Raw genomic sequence first — 22,576 nt, forward strand, 5'->3', positions numbered from 1 at the left:
ATAAGTGATCGATATCCGATCCCTGATATTCACTTCCACAGTTATTACAAATTTAGGAGAAAACTAATTTTCTACTACTACTGTCGATTAAGCATCGGAATTTCACAATATTCCAACGGCTGAAAAAGACGTTGAGAAAACAGCATTTTTAATTAACAATAGCAAATATGAATTCGTGCGTATGCCATTTGGGTAAAAAAACACACCAAGTATTTTTCAGAGAGTAATGAATGATTTGTTGTATTAAGAAAACACATTGGGAAAAATTGTTATGTTTATGTTGATATAATAATAATTATTGAAAAAACGTTTGAAGCCCCTATGGAAAATTTTAAAACCATGTTTAAAACTCTTCGTAAAGCTAACTTTCGCATCCAACCTGACAAATAGGAATTCCTAATAATAAGGATTTTCATAAAACTGAAGTTTAATTTTTAGGATTCATTGTTTCAAAATACAGTTTAATGCCTAATCCAAAAAAAAATTGGAGCAATTAGAAATTATCCTCAATCTACACACCTGAAAGCAATAAGAATGTTTTTAGGATTATCGGGTTATTATAGAAGATCTATAAATGTTGTATTTTTTTTTTTTTTTTTATACTTTTTATTTTAAGAGGGATTAACCTTTAGCTTTCACCCTCTGCGTGTTAAAAAATTACATGATACTTATCTTAGATTTCATCGTACAATGCACATCTTTTTAGGTATGTCACTAGTTTGTCTTCACTTTGTTTTTCGTTTTTAAGTATGGTTGCTAGTTCCTCTGATGGTAGTAAATCCTTTCTCTGTAGCGAGTATTTTCTGCAGTCTATCAGTAAATGCTTCACGGTTATTATAACACCACACGTGGAGCATATTGGTGTTTCTTTTCTTTCCAGGATGTATTGATGTGTGATTCTCGTGTGTCCGCTCCTCAGCCTAGTGAGAATTTTCTGCTCTTTCCTTATAACTCGATCATTCCATTGTCCTGTCGTTGCTTTGATTTCCCTCAGTTTCATGTCCCGTTCAAGCTGCCAGTTCCGATCATGTGTTTTCCATAGTTTATGTCGGACCCATTTAAGCGCGTCCGCTTTGGGTGTATTGATATTGTGAATTTCTGCGTCTCTTCCCAAATTTGCTAATTTGTCTGCCTTCTCATTTCCAACAATACCCACGTGACTCGGTACCCAGACCATCGTAACATTATCTCTGTTTTTATGTTTCAATATCTTTTGTATAATTGGATGTTTTAAACCTGTTTCCAGACTTGCCAGTACACTAGCCGAGTCTGTGTATATAACAGTAGGAACGTTTGCCAGATGCATTGCTTGCTGAATAGCAGTTGCTTCAGCTGAAAATATCGAAAAAGTTGATGGTAAGCCGCTTGCGACATTTTCTTCGGTAGGACTGTATATTCCATAGCCTATTTTTCCGTTAGACAGTGAACCATCTGTAAATATTTCTTTTCTATTACAGTAGGTGTTTTTCAGGTTAGAGTATAACGCGATGGCTACTCTGTTGTTGCTGCCAGTTTTGAAGTGTCTTTTAATGGACCAGTCTATTTTCAAATTATTTTCGAACCAATTATTTAGATTTTCTGACGTTAATTTCAATACACGAGGTATTCGAAAATTGGCATATCTATCTGACAATATGTTTGCTCTATTAAGTAGATAATTTTCGCTGTGGTTAACCCTTTCTTCAATCCAGATGGCTTTTCTGGCCCAGCTTTCGGCAACAAGTGCCTCAAAAGGCAGCACTCCATTTTCAACGTAAAGAGCATTAACTGGTGTCGTATAGAAAGCGCCTGACGCTGTTCTTAACATATTATGATACGTTGATTGTACCTTGAAAATTTCTTGTGGCTCGAAGATTTCCCACCCGTAGAACAGTTTGGACATTATGGTAGCAAATCCAATTTGAAGAAGAGTATCCCTGCTTCCAAGGCTACTGATAGTTTTAAGAAACCGAACTCTGATTTCGCAATCTTTTTTAAGGTTTTGTATATGGTTATTAGCATTACCTTTTTGATTGATCGTGACACCCAAAATACGAATGTTTCTTTTTCGTTCTATTTCGTTTCCATTTGCTTCGAGTTTTTTTATGTTGAAAAAACGGTGTCTGCCTTTTGTACCAGAGCATGTGTGGAGAAGTGTGCTTTTTTTGGCGTTTATGGTGAATCCATTTTTATCAGCCCACCTGATAACTGCATTCACACCTTTTTGCAAGTTTTTTCGACAAATGGCTGTGAATTTACTACCAAAGATCAATAAGATATCGTCCGCATATATCAAAACTGTTATTCCTCTAGGGATGGATTCAAACACTCCATTTACCACAAGTATAAACAAAGTGGGTGAAATGACTGATCCTTGTGGTACACCTGTTTCTTGTGGCCGAGCAGAGGAAAGTGCTCCACTAACTCCCACACGAAATGTTCTTTCTTTTAAAAAAGTACTAATAATTTTATAAGTTCTGTTTCCAACTTTAGCTTTCTCTAAAGCTTGCAATATTCCAGGACGCCATGTTCGATCGAATGCTTTGGATAAATCAAGAGATACCAGTTCCGAATGTTTATTTTCGTGGCGATGTTCTGTCAGGATATCTTTCAGATTACTAAAGTAACTGGTGGTGCTTTTTCCGCTTCGAAAAGCATGTTGATTTTGGTTTAAGATGTTGTTTTGTTCCAAATAGTATTGCAATCTATAATTAACCATGCGTTCGAATATTTTAGCCATACAAGAAGTCAGAGATATTGGTCTGAAGCTTGAGGGGTCATCGAGTTTGGGAATGGGTATGATGATGCTTTCTCTCCACTCTATCGGGTAATCTCCAGTTTGCCATATTTCATTAAATAAATTAAGAATGACCTTTTTTGCTATTTGGGGCATATTAATAATCATGCTGTAAGTTATTTCGTCTGGTCCAGTAGCTTTTCCTCTACATTTTCGCAGAGCGATATTCAGTTCTGCCAAAGTGAAGTCTGTATCCAGGGTATCGTTAGTAGCAATAAAAGGTGGTGGCAAATATGGATTAAGTTTGAGGGCTTCAAGGTAGTTTTCTTCAGAAAAAATTTCCTGAAAATTGTCTGCTAGATGATTGGCAATTTCCAATGGATCTTCTGTAAATTTTCCACAAATTGTCATTCGTACTTGTTTACGTGTTTTCCTGCCTGTGATTTGACTAAATCTTTGCCATATAATGGATGCTGGGGTATGTGCGTTAAAGGAGCTGGCGAATTCTTCCCAAGATTTCTTTTTGCTTTTCCTAATTGCTTCTTTCGCTTCCGCTCTTGCTTTTCTGAATGCTTCGTTTTTGTCATTCCAAAAATGGTCTGTTTTAGAGGTTTTTCTTAAGTTTGCCCATGTTTTTTTTCGACTTTGAATTAGTTGACTTATCTGTTCAGTCCACCAAGGAGTGTATCTTGGTGCTGTATTTCCCGTTGTGCGTGGTATAGATTTTTTTGCGGTTTCAAAAATAGCTGCAGTAATGTTGCTGATGTTTGGTTGCGATATCGAACGAAGTTTATCGCCAATCTCTTCATTAAATTTTTCCCAGTTTGCTTCTTTTATTTTCCATTTTTTTATAACAGGCAAGAATGGGCAAGCACCGTCTAGTATGACTGTTGTATGATGTTGCAAAACCTTTCACAATTTTACTTAGAGGTGAAAATGGTCATAAACGTATTTCTAAAATGATTCCTTTTTATTTGTTTGGTTTTGTTCACCGCACTTTCTTGTGGTCTTCCTTAATTGATATTTTCGGTGATTTACGTTGAATAATAAAACTGCTAATTTTTTACGTTTCGGCTTACTGAATTTCAGCCATCCTCAGAAAAAAAACTTGTTTTGCCGCGTGTTTCCTTTATGGCCGCCATACGTACGCGAAACACAAGGCAAAACAATTTTTTCTAAGGATGGCTAAAATTCAGTAAGCCGAAACGTACCAAAACAGCAGTTTTATTTTTCGTCGTAAATCACCGAAAAATATCAATTAGAGAAGACCCCAAAACTGATTAATAAAAAATTCAAATTAATCTTAGACCAACAAGCAATTAATGCTTCTAGAACTTTGAAAAATAGCTTGACATCAAACGACGCTTTAAACCTTCCTAATTTCAATTAACCTTTCGTTATAACAACGTATGCTTAAAATGTTGCGATTGGAGCAGTTTTACCACACACACAAAAACTAAAGACGGTGATAAACCTATTTCTTTTATTTTAACAACATTATCAAAATATGACGAAAACTATGCGACTAATGAAAAAGACATGTTAGTCATAGTTTGGGCCTTAAATAGTTTCAGAAATTGATTTTATTTTCAATAAACTGCTTTATGGAATAAAATATTTCAACATCATTCGACAACATAATTTCTGACTGGTTTCTTCCATCCTGCTTTGTCTTGTGATAGGATATGTTCAATTTGGTTTCTTTCAGACATATGCAATGCGGTTGCGCTTGGAGGACAACTCAGTTGTTAGAAAGCTTGTTAATGCCGGTCCGGCATATAATCTTATACCGATAATTCCGACTCCAAGGAAGTTCGTGAATGGAGTAGAGTCTGATTTGTGGGTGTAGTGCAATGAAAAATCATATTGAGACTTCTGCTAGTTGATTGAAAATGAAAAAATGGGTTGAAACTTCTGACTGTTGAAAATATTTAAGTGGATTGAGACTTTTTGATTTTGCTACAGTGGGTTTAGACTTGTTATCCTTCGCCACTCTTTCAAAATCAAACCAAGACTTCTGGATGCTTTGTTGACTACGGAGTTATTTAGTATGTGTGTTGAATTCCAGTCGCTGATCGAGGATTGGTTCCACGCGAGCGATGGTCTCGTCTCCAAGGAAGTACTCCACAATCAAAGACTTCCGCTCACGAGAAAAAACTGATGACTGCACATTTACTACGATTCAATGGCAACTGATTTTGCAGAAAAAAAATATCTCGAAATCGTTTATGCAGTAAAACAGTTAAAGGTCATCAGCATATCAATGTTTTGGGCCGTCGAGGAGTGAAAGCACGTCGTTGAAATAGATTAGAAGAATAATCGGTCCTAAATGGCTTCCTTGTGGCACACCGGAGGAGGCAGAGAACTGCTTAGCGTCCATCTTTCCCTATGGTTATTTCGTGGTTCACCTTGTCGAATGCAGCTGGCAGGTCGGTGTAGATGGCATCAATTTGAGACAGGTTTAAACAGGCTTTAAACTTTTTAGAAAAGCTGCTGGTATCCCGGCCTTACCCGTAGAACAGGAATTCTTGAGCTTCGCTGGAGCTTTAGAAATGACTGCATCCTGGAATTCAATACCGTTTAATGAAAAGCCCAATGGCGAAATGTTCCTGACGGCACTAGCCAAATGCGTCGGGGATGTTGAAGCTGTAGTGAAGATATTCGAAAATTCCGCAAATTCCACGATCAGAGTTCGTCGTATGAATAAGCATAGGAACATCCGCAACATTCTAGTGGCTTAAATTGTTGAATTCTAGAATTTGATGTGTTACAAAAAAAAGTAGTTGAGAAATAATTCTAAATTCAAAATAGTTTATTAACTATTTATAATCAATATATAATCAACACCAAAATTTCAAATGCACAGCCCATTTTGCATTTTGATTCAACACATAATTAATATCCATTTCGTGGCCATAAATCAGCTCTTTCTACGGCAAAAAACCCTTGACCTTCCCTGCTTATCACCTGTTTATAACAGTAATTCGGCTACAATTAAGATAAGACGATCTCGCGTTCGCAATAACTAAAGAGCACACACAATTAGCATACACGGGCAGGAAAAGATAACAACCGAGAGTGTGCTCAGCTCCAAACCAAGGAGGGGATAACAACAATAACCACCCATTATAGGAAAGAAGTCCATAAATCCCCAAAACCAAACGGTAAATTACTGTTGTTTTCGTTTGCATATTTTTGCTCCACCCGCGCCGCGCGCCCGCCAATCAAAACACATCAAATTAGCATAACACCCCATCTTCTAGTGATCATCATCATCATGGTTCAGTCCAGAGAAAGAGCCCCATCATTTCTAATACTTATCATCTTCCTACATGTTGTGGACGCCAAAAAAGGGGGAAAATCTTAGCGCACGATTTTCCGGCCATAAGTTTTCCTCCTAGACTAACTACCTCTTTTTGACTGAGCCGAGCCAGCTGAGCAGCGATGGTGAAAGTTCAATGACTTCCAGCAGAGAGTTGCTCTGCAGCCAGTGAGTGCGATATTACGATGCTCTACCACAATCAGTTAGTTGTCAGTAATTTTGAAGAAATGCCTGCCTTCCTTCGATTATGGTTCAAGTTTTGCGCGATTCCAGCCAACAGCCAGCAGTCCTACTGTTTTCCCCAGAATTTTCAACTCTCTATTTCTCCTCGAGCTCAACCAAGTCTCTACGAGGAAATCACCGCGAGTTGTCTCGAATTTCCGCCATTTGTTTGTTGGAGCTTGGTTGTTTTTTTTTATTAAGTTGCACTACTCTTTGGGGACCACTTTTTTTCCTGCTCCTACTCCTCCTCTCCCATTGAAATGTTATAGGCCGTCATCACTTTATGGTTTTTTTTTCTGTGATGGAGCAATAAAACTAGTCGCCGTTGTTGCTGTTGTCTTGTCTTGTCTTGTCTGCGATTGAGCGAGCTCCCCTTCTTGAGCCGGTTAGTCACTTCGTCTCCGATTCTGGAGCTGGGTACGACTGTTTCTTTAAAAAAACAACTTCTTCGTATTTGGAACCATTTCTGGCCGGTGTTTCTGTTCCTTATAAATATGAGTTTCGATTCCGTCGAACTGCTACCGCGATTTCGGAAACTTATAGTAGGCTGAGCTTATAAACACGTCAGATTTCAATCAGGCTTGAAAATTTTCATTCATTCATATGGACGGCGACATTTATTTTGGATCACTATACCCAAGAAAATATGATCAGGCATGCAGTTATGTATTCAAATAATTTGTAGAAGCACTATTTTTCACTTTGACACAGTATATTTTTAAGAAATAATCTGGTTTTTGTTGAAAAACACAAGTGGTACTATTCTTATTTCACACCCTTTTTCATATTTTTGGTCCTCAACGCCAATTGTTAAGTCCAAAAAATTTAAACTTGTGCTTGATTTATCCGTTAAACAATTCAAAACAAACTATAGGATAAAATTTTGGTGATTTACGATCATTCATATTTTAACAAGCAAAACACACTTTTCTTATTACGCTCAATGTAGATTGGAGATTTGAAAAAAAATAGTTGAACCTTCGTCAAATCTTTGTCAAATATTAACAAAAATATTTTGAATATTTTTATTTTAATAATAATATTGAATCTTAATCTCAAGAACTGATTACATATTCAGATGCAGTTTAGCTAAAATCAGTGCTTAATTTTTGTAGCCGCACAAAAAAAATGCAGACGTGTGTTTTACAACTGTCAAAAAAAAAAAGCTTCAATTTCACAGTATTTTGTGAGCAAATATTTGTAACAGAGTGTGTTAGCTTTTCATCTAAATTTAATATTTTTTCTTAAATTTTTCAACTGGATGTGTTACTATTTATCTTGGATTTCTAACTTCAATTTGTGGGAAAAACACAGAAAACCTTTTTTTTTTTGCTAAAAACACACATTTTTTTCGGCAATCTGTGTTATAAAATCTGTGTATTTGAAATTTAATAAAAAGAAAAAAGATATCAAAATCTTTTTCATATTTTAAACACAATACATACGTGAAAATACAAATAAGGATTCTAAGACCCAATCGCTTCCAAACAAATAATTTTTTACAGGCATCTTAGTAAAATCTTTTGAAAATACCAGTAAATAAGTTTAGGCACCCTGTTGAGTGGACTAATTTTTAACATGGTGGTGATCCCTATTAACCAACTAAACAATAATGTAAATTTTTGATACATATTTGGAGAATTATTTGAAATACTTCACCAGCATTCTTAAATCTGGCACCGATTGAGTTAACATTCTTATTATCATTCAGGTGTTACTTTTAATTTTTAAGTTTAGTATGAATTTAAAAAAATACAAAATCTGAATAAATAGGCTTAAAAAATGATAATTTTAAATTCTAAAACTAAAGTTCAGATTTTAAAAACGGAATCACAATTTTTAATTTCGCTCAAAAGAATTATCAAACTTGATCAACAATAATACATCTGATGTGAAAAATAAATTAAATTTTTGTATAGATAAAATTTGACAAGGGTTCAGAATCCATTTCCGACTCATTCCGATTTTCAATATTTAGGTTTCAGAATCAGATTTCAGATTCAGATTTCAGATCGAGGATTTCAATTCAAATTCATATTTCGGATTCAAACCTCAGATTCAGATTTCAGATTCAGATTTCAGATTCAGATTTCAGATTCAGATTTCAGATTCAGATTTCAGATTCAGATTTCAGATTCAGATTTCAGATTCAGATTTCAGATTCAGATTTCAGATTCAGATTTCAGATTCAGATTTCAGATTGAGATTTCAGATTCAGATTTCAGATTCAGATTTCAGATTCAGATTTCAGATTCAGATTTCAGATTCAGATTTCAGATTCAGATTTCAGATTCAGATTTCAGATTCAGATTTCAGATTCAGATTTCAGATTCAGATTTCAGATTCAGATTTCAGATTCAGATTTCAGATTCAGATTTCAGATTCAGATTTCAGATTCAGATTTCAGATTCAGATTTCAGATTCAGATTCATATTTCAGATTCAGATTTCAGATTCAGATTTCAGATTCAGATTTCAGATTCAGATTTCAGATTCAGATTTCAGATTTCAGATTCAGATTTCAGATTCAGATTTCAGATTCAGATTTCAGATTCAGATTTCAGATTCAGATTTCAGATTCAGATTTCAGATTCAGATTTCAGATTCAGATTTCAGATTCGGATTTCAGATTCATATTGCAGATTCAGATTTCAGATTCAGATTTCAGATTCAGATTTCAGATTCAGATTTCAGATTCAGATTTCAGATTCAGATTTCAGATTCAGATTTCAGATTCAGATTTCAGATTCAGATTTCAGATTCAGATTTCAGATTCAGATTTCAGATTCAGATTTCAGATTCAGATTTCAGTTTCAGATTCAGATTTCAGATTCAGATTTCAGATTCAGATTTCAGATTCAGATTTCAGATTCAGATTTCAGATTCAGATTTCAGATTCCGATTTCAGATTCCGATTTCAGATTCAGATTTCAGATTCAGATTTCAGATTCAGATTTCAGTTTCAGATTCAGATTTCAGATTCAGATTTCAGATTCAGATTTCAGATTCAGATTTCAGATTCAGATTTCAGATTCAGATTTCAGATTCAGATTTCAGATTCAGATTTCAGATTCAGATTTCAGGTTCAGATTTCAGATTCCGATTTCAGATTCAGATTTCAATTTCAGATTTCAGATTCAGATTTCAGATTCAGATTTCAGATTCAGATTTCAGATTCAGATTCAGATTTCAGATTCAGATTTCAGATTCAGATTTCAGATTCAGATTTCAGATTCAGATTTCAGATTCAGATTTCAGATTCAGATTTCAGATTCAGATTTCAGATTCAGATTCATATTTCAGATTCAGATTTCAGATTCAGATTTCAGATTCAGATTTCAGATTCAGATTTCAGATTAAGATTTCAGATTCAGATTTCAGATTAAGATTTCAAATTCAGATTTCAGATTCAGATTTCAGATTCAGATTTCAGATTCAGATTTCAGATTCAGATTCAGATTCAGATTTCAGATTCAGATTTCAGATTCAGATTTCAGATTCAGATTTCAGATTCAGATTTCAGATTCAGATTTCAGATTCAGATTTCAGATTCAGATTTCAGATTCAGATTTCAGATTCAGATTTCAGATTCGGATTTCAGATTCATATTGCAGATTCAGATTTCAGATTCAGATTTCAGATTCAGATTTCAGATTCAGATTTCAGATTCAGATTTCAGATTCAGATTTCAGATTCAGATTTCAGATTCAGATTTCAGTTTCAGATTCAGATTTCAGATTCAGATTTCAGATTCAGATTTCAGATTCAGATTTCAGATTCAGATTTCAGATTCAGATTTCAGATTCCGATTTCAGATTCAGATTTCAGATTCAGATTTCAGATTCAGATTTCAGATTCAGATTTCAGTTTCAGATTCAGATTTCAGATTCAGATTTCAGATTCAGATTTCAGATTCAGATTTCAGATTCAGATTTCAGATTCAGATTTCAGATTCAGATTTCAGATTCAGATTTCAGGTTCAGATTTCAGATTCCGATTTCAGATTCAGATTTCAATTTCAGATTTCAGATTCAGATTTCAGATTCAGATTTCAGATTCAGATTTCAGATTCAGATTTCAGATTCAGATTTCAGATTCAGATTTCAGATTCAGATTTCAGATTCAGATTTCAGATTCAGATTTCAGATTCAGATTTCAGATTCAGATTTCAGATTCAGATTTCAGATTCAGATTTCAGATTCAGATTTCAGATTCAGATTTCAGATTCAGATTTCAGATTCAGATTTCAGATTCAGATTTCAGATTCAGATTTCAGATTCAGATTTCAGATTCAGATTTCAGATTCAGATTCAGATTTCAGATTCAGATTTCAGTTTCAGATTTCAGATTCAGATTTCAGATTCAGATTTCAGATTCAGATTTCAGATTCAGATTTCAGATTCAGATTTCAGATTAAGATTTCAAATTCAGATTTCAGATTCAGATTTCAGATTCAGATTTCAGATTCAGATTTCAGATTCAGATTCAGATTCAGATTTCAGATTCAGATTTCAGATTCAGATTTCAGATTCAGATTTCAGATTTCAGATTCAGATTTCAGATTCAGATTTCAGATTCAGATTTCAGATTCAGATTTCAGATTTCAGATTCAGATTTCAGATTCAGATTTCAGATTCAGATTTCAGATTCAGATTTCAGATTCAGATTTCAGATTCAGATTTCAGATTCAGATTGCAGATTCAGATTTCAGAATCAGATTTCAGATTCAGATTTCAGATTCAGAATTCATATCCAGAAGATTCTGTAATTGGAATCTTCATTCTAAAATATGAATTTAAAAACCAAATCCATCTTATCCTGATTCTTAACACGTGCATATCACTGTATTTGCTGTTTGCTATTCCCAATCCTGATTCGAGTTTTATAATATCAACTTTTCGAATTTCAAACTCCAATCTAGTTTGCCTTGTTTTTGAAACGTCACAACACACAGATGCTGACAGGCACTGCTTGAGTATTTTCCCTTGTCGATACACCTCACGCGCTATTTATCCAGGAAAGCATAGCGTTAGCGCTCTGGAATTTAGGTTTCATTGAGAGAAAAAATTCCAGCTGCTACTGCAGCACCAAGCAGCACATCAACAACAATAACAACATGCTGCGATCGCTCAAGAAACCATCCAAAAGACATCAGCAGAGCTTAGAGAGCCACCACACAACAGTCCACAACATAACACTGAACTGATGATCATGATGGCTTATGGCTTCACCAACACACAAAAACCGGTAGAAACGATCTCTTGGCTCTTGGCTTTGATGGGCTCTGCACTGACTTCATCACTGATTCCCCCATTCTACGGCGATTCGTTTGGGTGATCACAAACAACTTCCGCCCGCACGTTTCCCTTCTTCCCTCTCACCGATTATCAGTTGTTTCTTCAGCGCCACCTCATGCCGCCCACACGCAATGCGACGATCATCAAGACAAGTCCCCGTCCGTTTTCCAGAAGTGAGTGGAGTTGCGCTCGATCGAAGTTGAACCTGCTGAACTCTCTAGAGTTGCAGACAGACCGATACACAAGATTTAAACCGCAGACACAAACACAGTCACAATCGGAGACATTCTCCCTGATCTGATCTCCTCCCCTAGGGCTCTGCTTTCCTTCTTGTGGATCGTTGTATCCACGGTTGGGCGATCTTTCTTACAAATTTACTCTTCTGGAAAAAAGGGAGCCTACTGCGTTTTCACAGGGAGATGTGTGCCATAAACAACATAAAGAAAGGTGGGCACATGTTACGACCACACGGCATACACCGAATTGAGATACACAAGAGATCATAAACACTGTTATGTTTTGTCTTCTACTACGCCTCTGATACTGTGGCGAGCCCACGGTTTGTACTCGATCACTCAAAACGGGGGAAAAGTTCACCAAAACTACCAATTTTCGGTTCCCCCAAAAACAATGCTTCAGTAACAACAGCAAGACAAGCAAGCAAGATGATCCATTGGCTGGGCCAATTAATTATGTGCATGTGCAATATAAGACTACAGAAACCTCGAAACCACACCACGTACCGTAAAATTTTCAGAGTTCATCGATGCGAAACAAGCTGTGCGCCAGCGATACACCAACAGTAAATACTCCAAGCTAGGCTAGACTCGTTCAAGCGCTAGAACAAGCACTGGGCTTAACAGCCTTCCACAGGAACCGTTTTCGAAAATTCAAAAACACATCAAATCCACCAACTTTTTGATAGTGGCTTCAACTGCCAATCACCATCGATCAAGGAGCATCCAATATCCAATCGAACCGTAATCCGAAACCCGATCCGACTGTACACAAACGACACCCGCGACTTTCACGCACGCAATAACGACGTTCGTCGCCCAGTAATAACAATAATACCGTGTAGTGTGTGCAAAAATGCCACCCACACGCACGTCGCGACGCCCTTTAACAGAGCAAATAACCCCCCTCGAAAAACAAAAACACGTCCGCACGGTAGAAAAGTTCGAAGGAAACTAAACTAGCGAACGTGAACGTGAGCCCGAGACGAGACCTGTTCTGCTGCTGTTGCTGTCTGTTTCACTTGGTTTGGTCGTTGTTGGTTGAGTTGGTGGAGGAATGTTCAGGTTTAGCTCAACCATCATCATCATCATCGTTCAGCTACATAGCTAACGTCGACGTCGTTTAGTCGTAGACGAACAACATAGCGGTGTGTTTGGGGGAGTTGTGTGTCTTTCCTTTCAATCCAGTTTGGTCGATTCGACAAACGATGAGCGACGGAAAAGACACGACTACTACGATACGGCAGTAGCAGCAGCAATCATCAAAGAGCCATCATTAGCAACGAAGTGGCTAAGCTCCAGCAGTAGGTGATGTTCAGCACCCTGCAACGACTCTCTCGGTGGTGCTGGCTGAAGTTGTCTGTTGGCGTTGCTAATGATTAATAACGAACGATGATTTCAACAAACGTTTGATGATGTTCGCATAGTGGGATATAGTGAATCGTAACTTGAGTGTTGGAGCACGTGGCTAGAAACAAATGCTTTAACAATGGTCGGATTCAAAATCTGAGTAAGGGGAATTTCGGGTTTTGAATTAAAATTTATGAATCTTATGATTCAAGAAAATAAGAACATTTCCTTTCGATATAATTCATTTCATTTTATTTTTTTATTCTGATTCTAAAAAAAAAATATTTGATTTCGAAATTGTGTTAATTCGATTTTCCAATTGAAAGCATTGTAAGTTGAATTTTATCTTTTTCTTCCTGTTCAAAATAATTTTTCTCGACAATTAAAGCTTACATGTCTCAGCTTAGCTTTTTTGACAACTCACATCTACCTTGAACAATTGAAGTCGAAATGATTTATAAAATTTCTGGAAAATGAATTTATATAATTTCTTGTTTCCTCTCCATCTCCAATGGTTGCTGAGTGACTCCGTGATTGACCGAGACCATGAATTTTGTTCAGAAGTCAAATGAATGGAGCCTAGAATTGGCAGCCAATTCACAATGCCCAAAACCCATGATCTCCTTTTAAGCTTCAATAACCGCGCCGGCCACGTCCTAATTTATATATAGGTAGGAAAAAATAGAAAAGGATGAAAGATCTATTAAGATTTATATTAAGACCAGGAGATACCGGTGCTCTTCTGGCACCCGAAATCAACTGAGATAATCGAAAACGGGCGTGGCCGTTGGGTTATAGGAGATACCGTTGTCTAATAAACACATCTAATTTTAACCCTATTTTTCTGGGCTTTTTGTTCCTTATTATTATTCGTATTATAAAGCTATTCAGTTTAATCAAAATGTTACGGAAGTCAAAGTTTTATTTTATGCATTCAAATTAATTGAAAGAAACACCAATTCAATTCTTATAAACACATTCTAAATCTACTCATATAACCATGGAGATTTTCAGTTTAAGAAATGACGGGAAATTATTGGATCCCAAAAGGGTTCTAAAAGTAAGTGTAAACAAATATTTCAGATAATTGGCGAATTTAATTTCATATCACACTATTAGATCTTAGACATTTTAGTTAACGACACTTTACGTGAAATTCATGCGCTAGATACGTGGGAGTAAAGAAGTTACTAAAAGACACGTAGAATCTATGTGATGCAACAGAATCTTAGTTTACGTGAAAAATCCCGTAGAATAAATTTCTAAATTATTTTGGGTTATTTATTTATTTACATAGTATTCCGTCTCACGACATAACTTCATGAACATAATTCCTAAAATTCACTCGGTCCATTGCAACCGTTCTGTTTCTCGGGCACCCCACGTTCGCCAGATCACGCTCCACTTGGTCTAACCATCTCGCTCGTTGCGCCCCCGCTCGTCTTGTTCCTACCGGATTCGTAGCGAACACCTGTTTTGCAGGACAGTCGTCCGGCATTCTCGCAACATGTCCCGCCCAGCGTATCCGGCCAGCCTTCACTAACTTCTGGATACTGGGTTCGCTGTAGAGTCGCGCGAGCTCGTGGATCATCCTTCGTCTCCACACTCCGTTCTCCTGTACGCCGCCAAAGATGGTTCTTAACACTCGTCGCTCGAATACTCCGAGTGTACGCAGGTCCTCCTGGAGCAATATCCATGTCTCGTGCCCGTAGAGAACAACCGGTCTAATGAGCGTCATATACAGGTTACACTTCGTGCGAGGGCTAAGTCTTCTTGACTGCGGTAGCTTGTGGAGTCACGACTTCCGTTGATAATTTGCCACCGGATCTCACGGCTGGTGTCATTGTCTGCGGTCACCAGTTAGCCGAGATAGACAAAGTCTTCGACTATTTCCAGCTCGTTGCCGTCGATCGTGACCTTGTTATTACTGGAGAAGCGGGTTCGGTCGGTCTCAGATCCGCAAGCCAGCATGTTCTTCGTCTTGGACGTATTAATCATCAACCCAATCCTTCCTGCTTCGCGTTTCAGTTTGCGGTAGATCTCTTCCACCGCCGCAGATGATCTGCTGACTATATGAATGTCATTGGCAAAGCAGATAAGTTGACTGGATCTGTTGAAAATCTTGCCCCGCATTTCGCCCACCGCTGGTCGAATAACACCTTCTAACGCCACGTTTAACATCATGCAGGATAGACCATCACCTTGTCGAAGCCCCCTGCGCGATTCGAATGAACTCGACAATTCACCCGAAATTCGCACACAGCACTGCGTTCCATCCATCGTCGCCTTGATCAGTCTGATCAGCTTCCCGGAAAAGCCGTTCTCGTCCATGATTTTCCATAGCTCGTTACGGTCGATCGTTTCGTATGCGGCTTCGAAGTCGATGAATAGATGGTGCGTAGGGACTTGGTGTTCACGGCATTTTTGGAGGATTTGCCGTAATGTGAATATCTGGTCCGTCGTTCACCGTCCCTCCATGAAGCCGGCCTGATGACTTCCCACGAATCTGTTGCTTGTGGCGTTAGGCGGCGAAGTAGAATTCGGGACAACACTTTGTAGGCGGCATCGAGGACAGTTATCGCTCGGTAGTTCTCACAGGCCAATTTGTCGCCCTTCTTGTAGATGGGGATATTACCCCCTCTTTCCAATCCTCCGGTAGCTGTTCTATGTCCCAGATCCGGACTATCAAACGGTGTAGGCAATCGGCCAACTTGTCCGGGCCCATTTTGATGAGTTCAGCTGCGATGCCATCCTTCCCAGCCGGCTTGTTTCTATTCAGCTGGCGAATGACTTCCTTAACCTCACCTATCGTTGGGAGTGGCTGCTCTACGTCGTTGGCTACGCCGGCAATGTACCTTTCCCCACCGTCTTGATCTCCTGCATGTCCGCCGTTTAGGTGTTCATCGAAGTGCTGCTTCCACCTTTTGATCGCCTCACGATTATCCGTCAGGATGCCCCCGTCCTTATCCCGGCACATTTCGGCTTGCGGTACCAAGCCTATGCGGGATGCGTTGAGTTTCTGATAGAACTTTCGTGTTTCTTGGGAACGATTCAGCTGCTCCAGCTCCTCGAGCTCCTTCTCCTCCAGGCGACGCTTTTTCTCCTGGAAAATTTGGACTCGCTGCCTCTTCCGCTGTCGGTGATTTTCCACATTTCGACGGGTGCCTCTTTGAACTACTGCCGCCCGCGCGGCACTAATACTCTTCGTCCATCACCCTCCTACACAACTCGTCGAACCAGTCGTTCCGTCGAGTTCGCTCCACATAACCGATGACGTTCTCCGCAGCACTGTTGATGGCTGTCTTGATGGTATCCCAACAGTCCTCGAGAGGGGCTTCGTCAAGCTCGCCCTCTGCCGGCAGCGCTGCTTCGACCGATTGCGCGTAGTCTGCCGCGTCCTCAGGTTGCTTCAGTCGTGCGATATTTATCCGAGGTGGGCGCGTGTTGTTCACTACGGAAAGTTTTGGGCGCGTCTCTACCATCACCAGATAACGGTCTGACTCGATGTTGGCGCCTCGACAGGATCTGACGTCGATGATGTCCGAGAAGTGCCTGCTGTCAATCAAAACGTGATCTGTGATTGCGTTTGGTACGGTGATCTCCGGGTGTACTTGTGCTGGAAAAAGGTACTACGTACGGTCATTCGTTTGGAGGCGGCGAAATCTATAAGTCTGAGACCGTTTTCGTTGGTCAGCTGATGCGCACTGAACCCCATGTGGTTTATCTATAGGTGGGGACAAGACTACCCTTGCACGAGTGTGAGAATCAGTTTTTTCAATGTTTTGATTGCTACATCACAAACGTTCATGAGCGTCTCGACGTTGAATCGTCATTCATCGACGACATGCAATGTTGTATGTTATTTAAAAAATCACAATCAAATCACCCTTTTATTTAGGCTTTTCTTCCTGACGCCTATTGCAGCAACGCTTTGAGTTCTAAATAATAAACAACTTTATTTGCATCTTAAACATTCCTCCTAATAAGTTTCTATGGCTACATTTGGACGCCTACTACTTGACTCCTTGATGGCGTCGCGTTACGTCACAATCGTTCATAAACAACTGTATGGATACAACGAACTAATACTAAAGTTTTTGGTTGTCCCCACCTATAGATAAACCACATAGCACTGAACCTTCCAATTGTCGGTTTGAATTCCTTCTCCTGGCCGACCTGAGCATTAAAATCCCCGATGAAAATCTTGATATCATGTTTTGGGAAACGGTCGTATTCACATTCCAGCTGCGCGTAAAATTCGTCTTTGTCGTCACCGGTACTTCCGAGGTGAGGGCTGTGCACATTGATGATGCTGATGTTGAAGAACCGGCCCTTGATTCTCAACCGGCACATTCGTGAGTGATCGGCCACCACCCGATCACACGCTTTTGCATCTTTCCCATCACTATAAAAGCTGTTCGCAGCTCTGGTAGATGGCACGTCCATCTGGGTACGTTCGTACCGTGGAGCCCTTCCAGCAAATTTAGATATCGGCAGTTCCATGTTCCAAGTTTCCAATCGCTAGTCCCTTTTTGTCGCGTGGGTCTTTGCCGATTTCCATCCGAAATTTGTTGTTCGTTGTTCGTTGCTTATGTTTTTTGTAGTCACGGGCTCGCAAGGCCCGCAGCTAATCCCATTATCTCGCAGGATGACCGTCGTGATGTTGCTGTTTTGGGTCCCGAACACCACCAGGACCTTGTTGCACTCCGCACGCCGCCCCTGACATGGAGAACAGACGCGTACGAAGCCCCCTAACTCAGTCTGCATGCGACCAAAGCATCCACCGGGGTTGGGTACCCGATCTCCGCTAAGGTTGCTCGCACCGCAGCTAGCACCACGGGGAGGTAGAGAATCGGAGTTGCAGACAAGAGGTGATATGACCACTACCCGAAGGTTGGGTGTATGGGGTCTCGAGTTGCACATTGTCTACCGTTCGCTAGCCAAATTATTTTGAGTGTACGTTCACATTTTAAAGTTCCATTTTTTATAATGATTTTATTCATGATCAAGTTGATCAAAATCATCTACACTAAAAAAAAGTAGGAATATAGTTTTAATCTATTTACAACAATTAAGAGCCGAATATAGCAGCAACACTTATATGCTAGAATTATAAGAATTTTAGTGTTGAGATCCAACTGTTTTGAACCGAGTCAGCATAGTCTCTCTCTCTGTAAAAAAAAAGTCGAGAAACCACATAATGAGAGTGATTGCTGAGCGCAATATGCAGCCCCGGTAGCCAAACACGTGGTCCGGCTGCGGTGCGGCTCAATTTACCGTTGCAAATCGATCGACACCGAAAAGCTCCATACAAGCAACGTGCTGTGGGTAAACACATGAATTGTTATGGCTTATGGGCGAATTGATTTCACCAAGCTTGGCACAGCAAGGCGACCCACCCATTGCTGCCCATTGTTTTGTCCCATTTTTGGCACGTGAAACGTTTGACTGATTGGATGAAAGTGCAATCGATTGAACTTCATTTAGCAGCAGGTAGGTATGTGAGAAGTTATACAGGAAGGTAAGTTTTAGCTTTCGGATGAATATGGTTGGTGATACAGCGTATTCATGAGTTGTGTGACATTATTTTCTCCTTTTGATTGATGGCAGCCGACATTGGCAATCGGATCGTAAAGAAAATTTGAATTCCAATGCATTCGCCAGAAGTACACGTTTATGCCAAAACGGGTTGATGGCAAGGTTTGATCGCCAAACGATAGTAATATTGGTAATATCATTAACCTTATTAAAAATTCATCATAAAAAACGAATAAATTGTTGCAAAAAGTATGACTAAAAGAATTGAATTAAAATGTTTCAAACGAAATAAAGATCAAACAAGATAACAAGAATTGAAATCATTTATTTAACCTAAGCTAAATCTAAAATAGGGAAATAAAGTATTTAATTTCATGTTTTACATTTTTTTTTCGATTAAAATATCGGTTGGTTGGATCCAGTACCTACATCTTATATTCAAAGAAGATGTTGTCTCAATGTGAGATTAGGAAAAAGGTTGTTTTCCGATTGAACACCTCCAATACTACGGCTGCACATAAAAGTGATGTACGTTTTGACATACAGTGAGAAACTGTTGCCGAAAAAAAAACTAACCATCAAACAAACGAACAATCAATTAACAAGCAGGTTTAGGTTTTTTACCTAACACAAATACCCGAAGGGGTAAATTTTGCAGTAATGATTTACGACGATGATGAATTCAGTTGCAAAGTAGCCTGCTTAGACAAAAAAGTTTCGAACATCGATTCTCTACCGTTGTGTTGTGGTGCTTGTGCGTATATTTGAAGCAAACAACTGCAAACAACTGGTTGCAGCTAACTGGCAATCATAGTAGCCACCCCAAAACAGGCTCGATAACAACATGCGTTCGATTAATTCAAACATGGTTAGCTTCGGTTATGTTTTGTCAATATAATCTGAGCTTGGTATAGTTTTTTGATCATAGCCAATGCATTTATTGATGATACCTTTGAGAAATATTGTGAACATTTGACTTCTGTCAATATGTTTTGGGAACAACCTTTTGCGGCGACGGGCCACTTTTAATTTGAAATTCTTTTCAGAGCATGAAAACAACATTTAGGTAATAATAGTTTGCAGAGCTTAGGGTAACAAAAAGCGTAAAGTAAAAGTCGATATACCTCAGATTTGGTCCTCAATTTGTTGAAATTCGATGATTTAATACTATAATTGGTAATTCTATAAGTCTTTTGATTAATAAATTCATCACTATCGATTGGAATGAATGTAATTGAACAGAATGGCTATTTTTTCATGAAAATTCCTTGATCCTCATAAAATATAGTTGCAAAATCATTGAACATTTGTTTATGAACACTTCAAATAACAAGCTGTGATCTGTAAAACCAAGCCCTTTAATTATTTTAATAAGAGCTCTCAATCTATCGGAAGTCATATCAATTAAAAGTTTTTAAATACGACTTCAACAAAATGAGTTATGATGCAAAACACCCATTTTTAAGAACTTTTGTGCTTTAAGCTCGTTTTCTGAAGACCACAAAAATCAAAACTCAAATTCTTAAGAAGCATCTGATAGCAGAAGTTTGGACTATTTAAAAATGGTATAGTTTATGAAAATCGCTTCAGTAATTTTGATTTTATTACCAAAACAATAATCCGGTTGTATTTGACTGTAACCGGCAAATTGTCCTTTTTATGCTAGGTGACTGGTAACCCTATTCAAAAATCTTAAAATGAGAAATTGTAAAGCTCCTCATTTTCGGAAAAGTCAAAAAATTTCATGTATCTACCCAATCAACCAAAAGTCGCGGTTTTACTTGAAGGTGGAACTCCGAAATTCACATTTGGCTGAAAAAATGTTTTACGGGAGCTCCAGGAGTTTCTTGTCACGTAAAAGTTACTCAGAAACTTTCATCGTCTTTTGAAAGGTTAAATTATCGATAACGGAACTTCTAAGCGCTTTTAATGCAACTTCTTTCAGGAAGGTCGATAACGTTCGCTCAACACTTTCTGACGCACCGTTAAGATACTTAGAGGTGTTTTAAAGAACCTATATGGGAATTCTTAGCAACATATCATAAATGTCCGTCATTGTCTTTTGTCATGGTATTTGTTCTACTGATATTTACAAAAAGAATCCAAGAATGTTTCGAATTTTTCTTATCAATGTTAAGATATTTGAATAAATTTCAGATGATGGGAATTTTTTTTATTATTTACTGAAAGTCCTTTAAACGAAATGAAGTACACTCTATTGACCAACCCATTAAATCATCTCAAATGACATTAAGTTTAAACTAAGGGTGGTCGGTTTTATCGGTTTTTTCTCAAATCCGTTATTTCGATATTTGTGATTGATAAAACCAGAACAACCGGTGTTTTTCCTAAGTATATCGAATTCATGAAACGATTTTGTGCAATTGCAGTAGTAATGGCATAAAATGCTCAGAATTTATAACTCAATAGATTTAGCAACATTTTCAATTGAAAAAGATGCTAACCTACCTACCTACCTAATATGACTTTAAATTATCCCTTTGACCTAAATCTATCATCATCCTCATGATAATCATTATCGTTATCATCATCATTTTTTATTATATCTTCGCTGTGAGGTTGCTAAAATTATAGAAGATTGATATAATTTTAAACGAATTTTTGTCCTATACTCTGTAACACAGTATGTATTCAGATTTATGAACAGATTTTACAGATTTAGTAAAAGTTTTTATAGTCTTTCTTGAAAATTATATGAAATTTGATTTGAACATAAAGGATTTTTGATAAAAAAATGACTTAATTTGATTAAACAAAACACAGAACATTGTCACAAAGATTTTGGTTATCAGATTTACAGATTACAGATTTTTGTTGACCAAAATAGAATGTTTTATCCGCAACCTCGGACGTGATCGCATTCAGTTTGCCTTTCCAAAATTAAAACGAACAAATAGGAATACAAATCTATTAAAATCTTGTCAAAACTCAGCAATGAATAAAGTTGTTGTATCTGATCCGTACGCTATGTATGTAGTATCTCAGTAGTCGTTACTTTACTATGTCAGAATAAAAATTATTATTAAGTTGTTCTCCAAACTAACCAGTCTTGTCTCTACACTGTAGTTGCCATAAAAATGTTGTAAATTTAAAACCAAAAATGTTGAAAATTGATTAGAAACTGTCCAAGTTGTTTTAGAACATAAATTGTTTCAACAGAATCAGTATTTAAACACATGTTTGAATTTTTATAAGTAATTTCTTTATCAAAATTGTATGGATCGAACTCTGTTGAAACATTTTAGGTTTTAAAACAACTTAGGAAATTTCCAATCGATTTTCAACATTTTTGGAATTTGTGAAAACCCGGCACAGCTTCGAACGATTGAGACAAACATTGGTCTGTTTTTTTTTTTTGATTAAATATTTTTACATCTTTTGACCAAATTCCAGTTTTTTTCAATGATAAATACAGTGATTATTGTGAAGCTATATTAAATTTCCTGTAGCTGTATCTTTTTTCTGTCATTGTACACTTGTACAGTCTTCAAATGTTGTGGAGCGTTAGTTGAATAGCTGAACTGAAATGTGTGAAAATTTCATGAAAATATATCAGCTGAGAGAGATGGCAGTTTGTCTATACTTTTTTGAACGCTTCTATAGATTTAATCAAAAAACTTATGTCAAAAAATTTTCTAAATAATAAAATTTAACAAGATGCTAACAGTAAGGTTTATTAAGCTAAGATTTTGAAGCTGTTTGAACAATATTTGGGTATTTGTACTCATATATATTTGGTAAAAGAAACATCTACCTGTGCCATATAATGCCAAAGAAGGTTGAAAAATTAGCCATATAATGCTAATATTGAAAAAATTACCGGAAATACCGTTTTTTTACCGTCTAAAAGCTGGTATTTCCGGTATTGAGAAAAT

General features: G+C 37.6%; 2 protein-coding genes across 5 annotated transcripts in view; both read right to left on the bottom strand.

Moving 5' to 3' along the window:
• The window catches only part of LOC129754912 (uncharacterized), a 286,153-nt gene extending 273,396 nt beyond the window's left edge, over positions 1-12,757 (bottom strand). For 3 of the 4 annotated variants that reach the window (XM_055751177.1, XM_055751175.1, XM_055751173.1), the window contains exon 1: positions 12,300-12,757. The gene's annotated coding sequence lies outside the window, so the exon portion shown is untranslated. Of the gene's footprint in view, positions 1-11,640; positions 11,777-12,299 lie in introns of those variants that run through there. The other variant, XM_055751174.1, reaches the window with a different exon arrangement.
• Positions 1-22,576, bottom strand: part of LOC129753634 (uncharacterized) — a 76,090-nt gene that overhangs the window by 37,968 nt on the left and 15,546 nt on the right. The window lies entirely within an intron of this gene.

This window comes from Uranotaenia lowii, chromosome 3 (assembly GCF_029784155.1).
Source record: "Uranotaenia lowii strain MFRU-FL chromosome 3, ASM2978415v1, whole genome shotgun sequence".
Lineage (NCBI taxonomy): Eukaryota > Metazoa > Arthropoda > Insecta > Diptera > Culicidae > Uranotaenia > Uranotaenia lowii.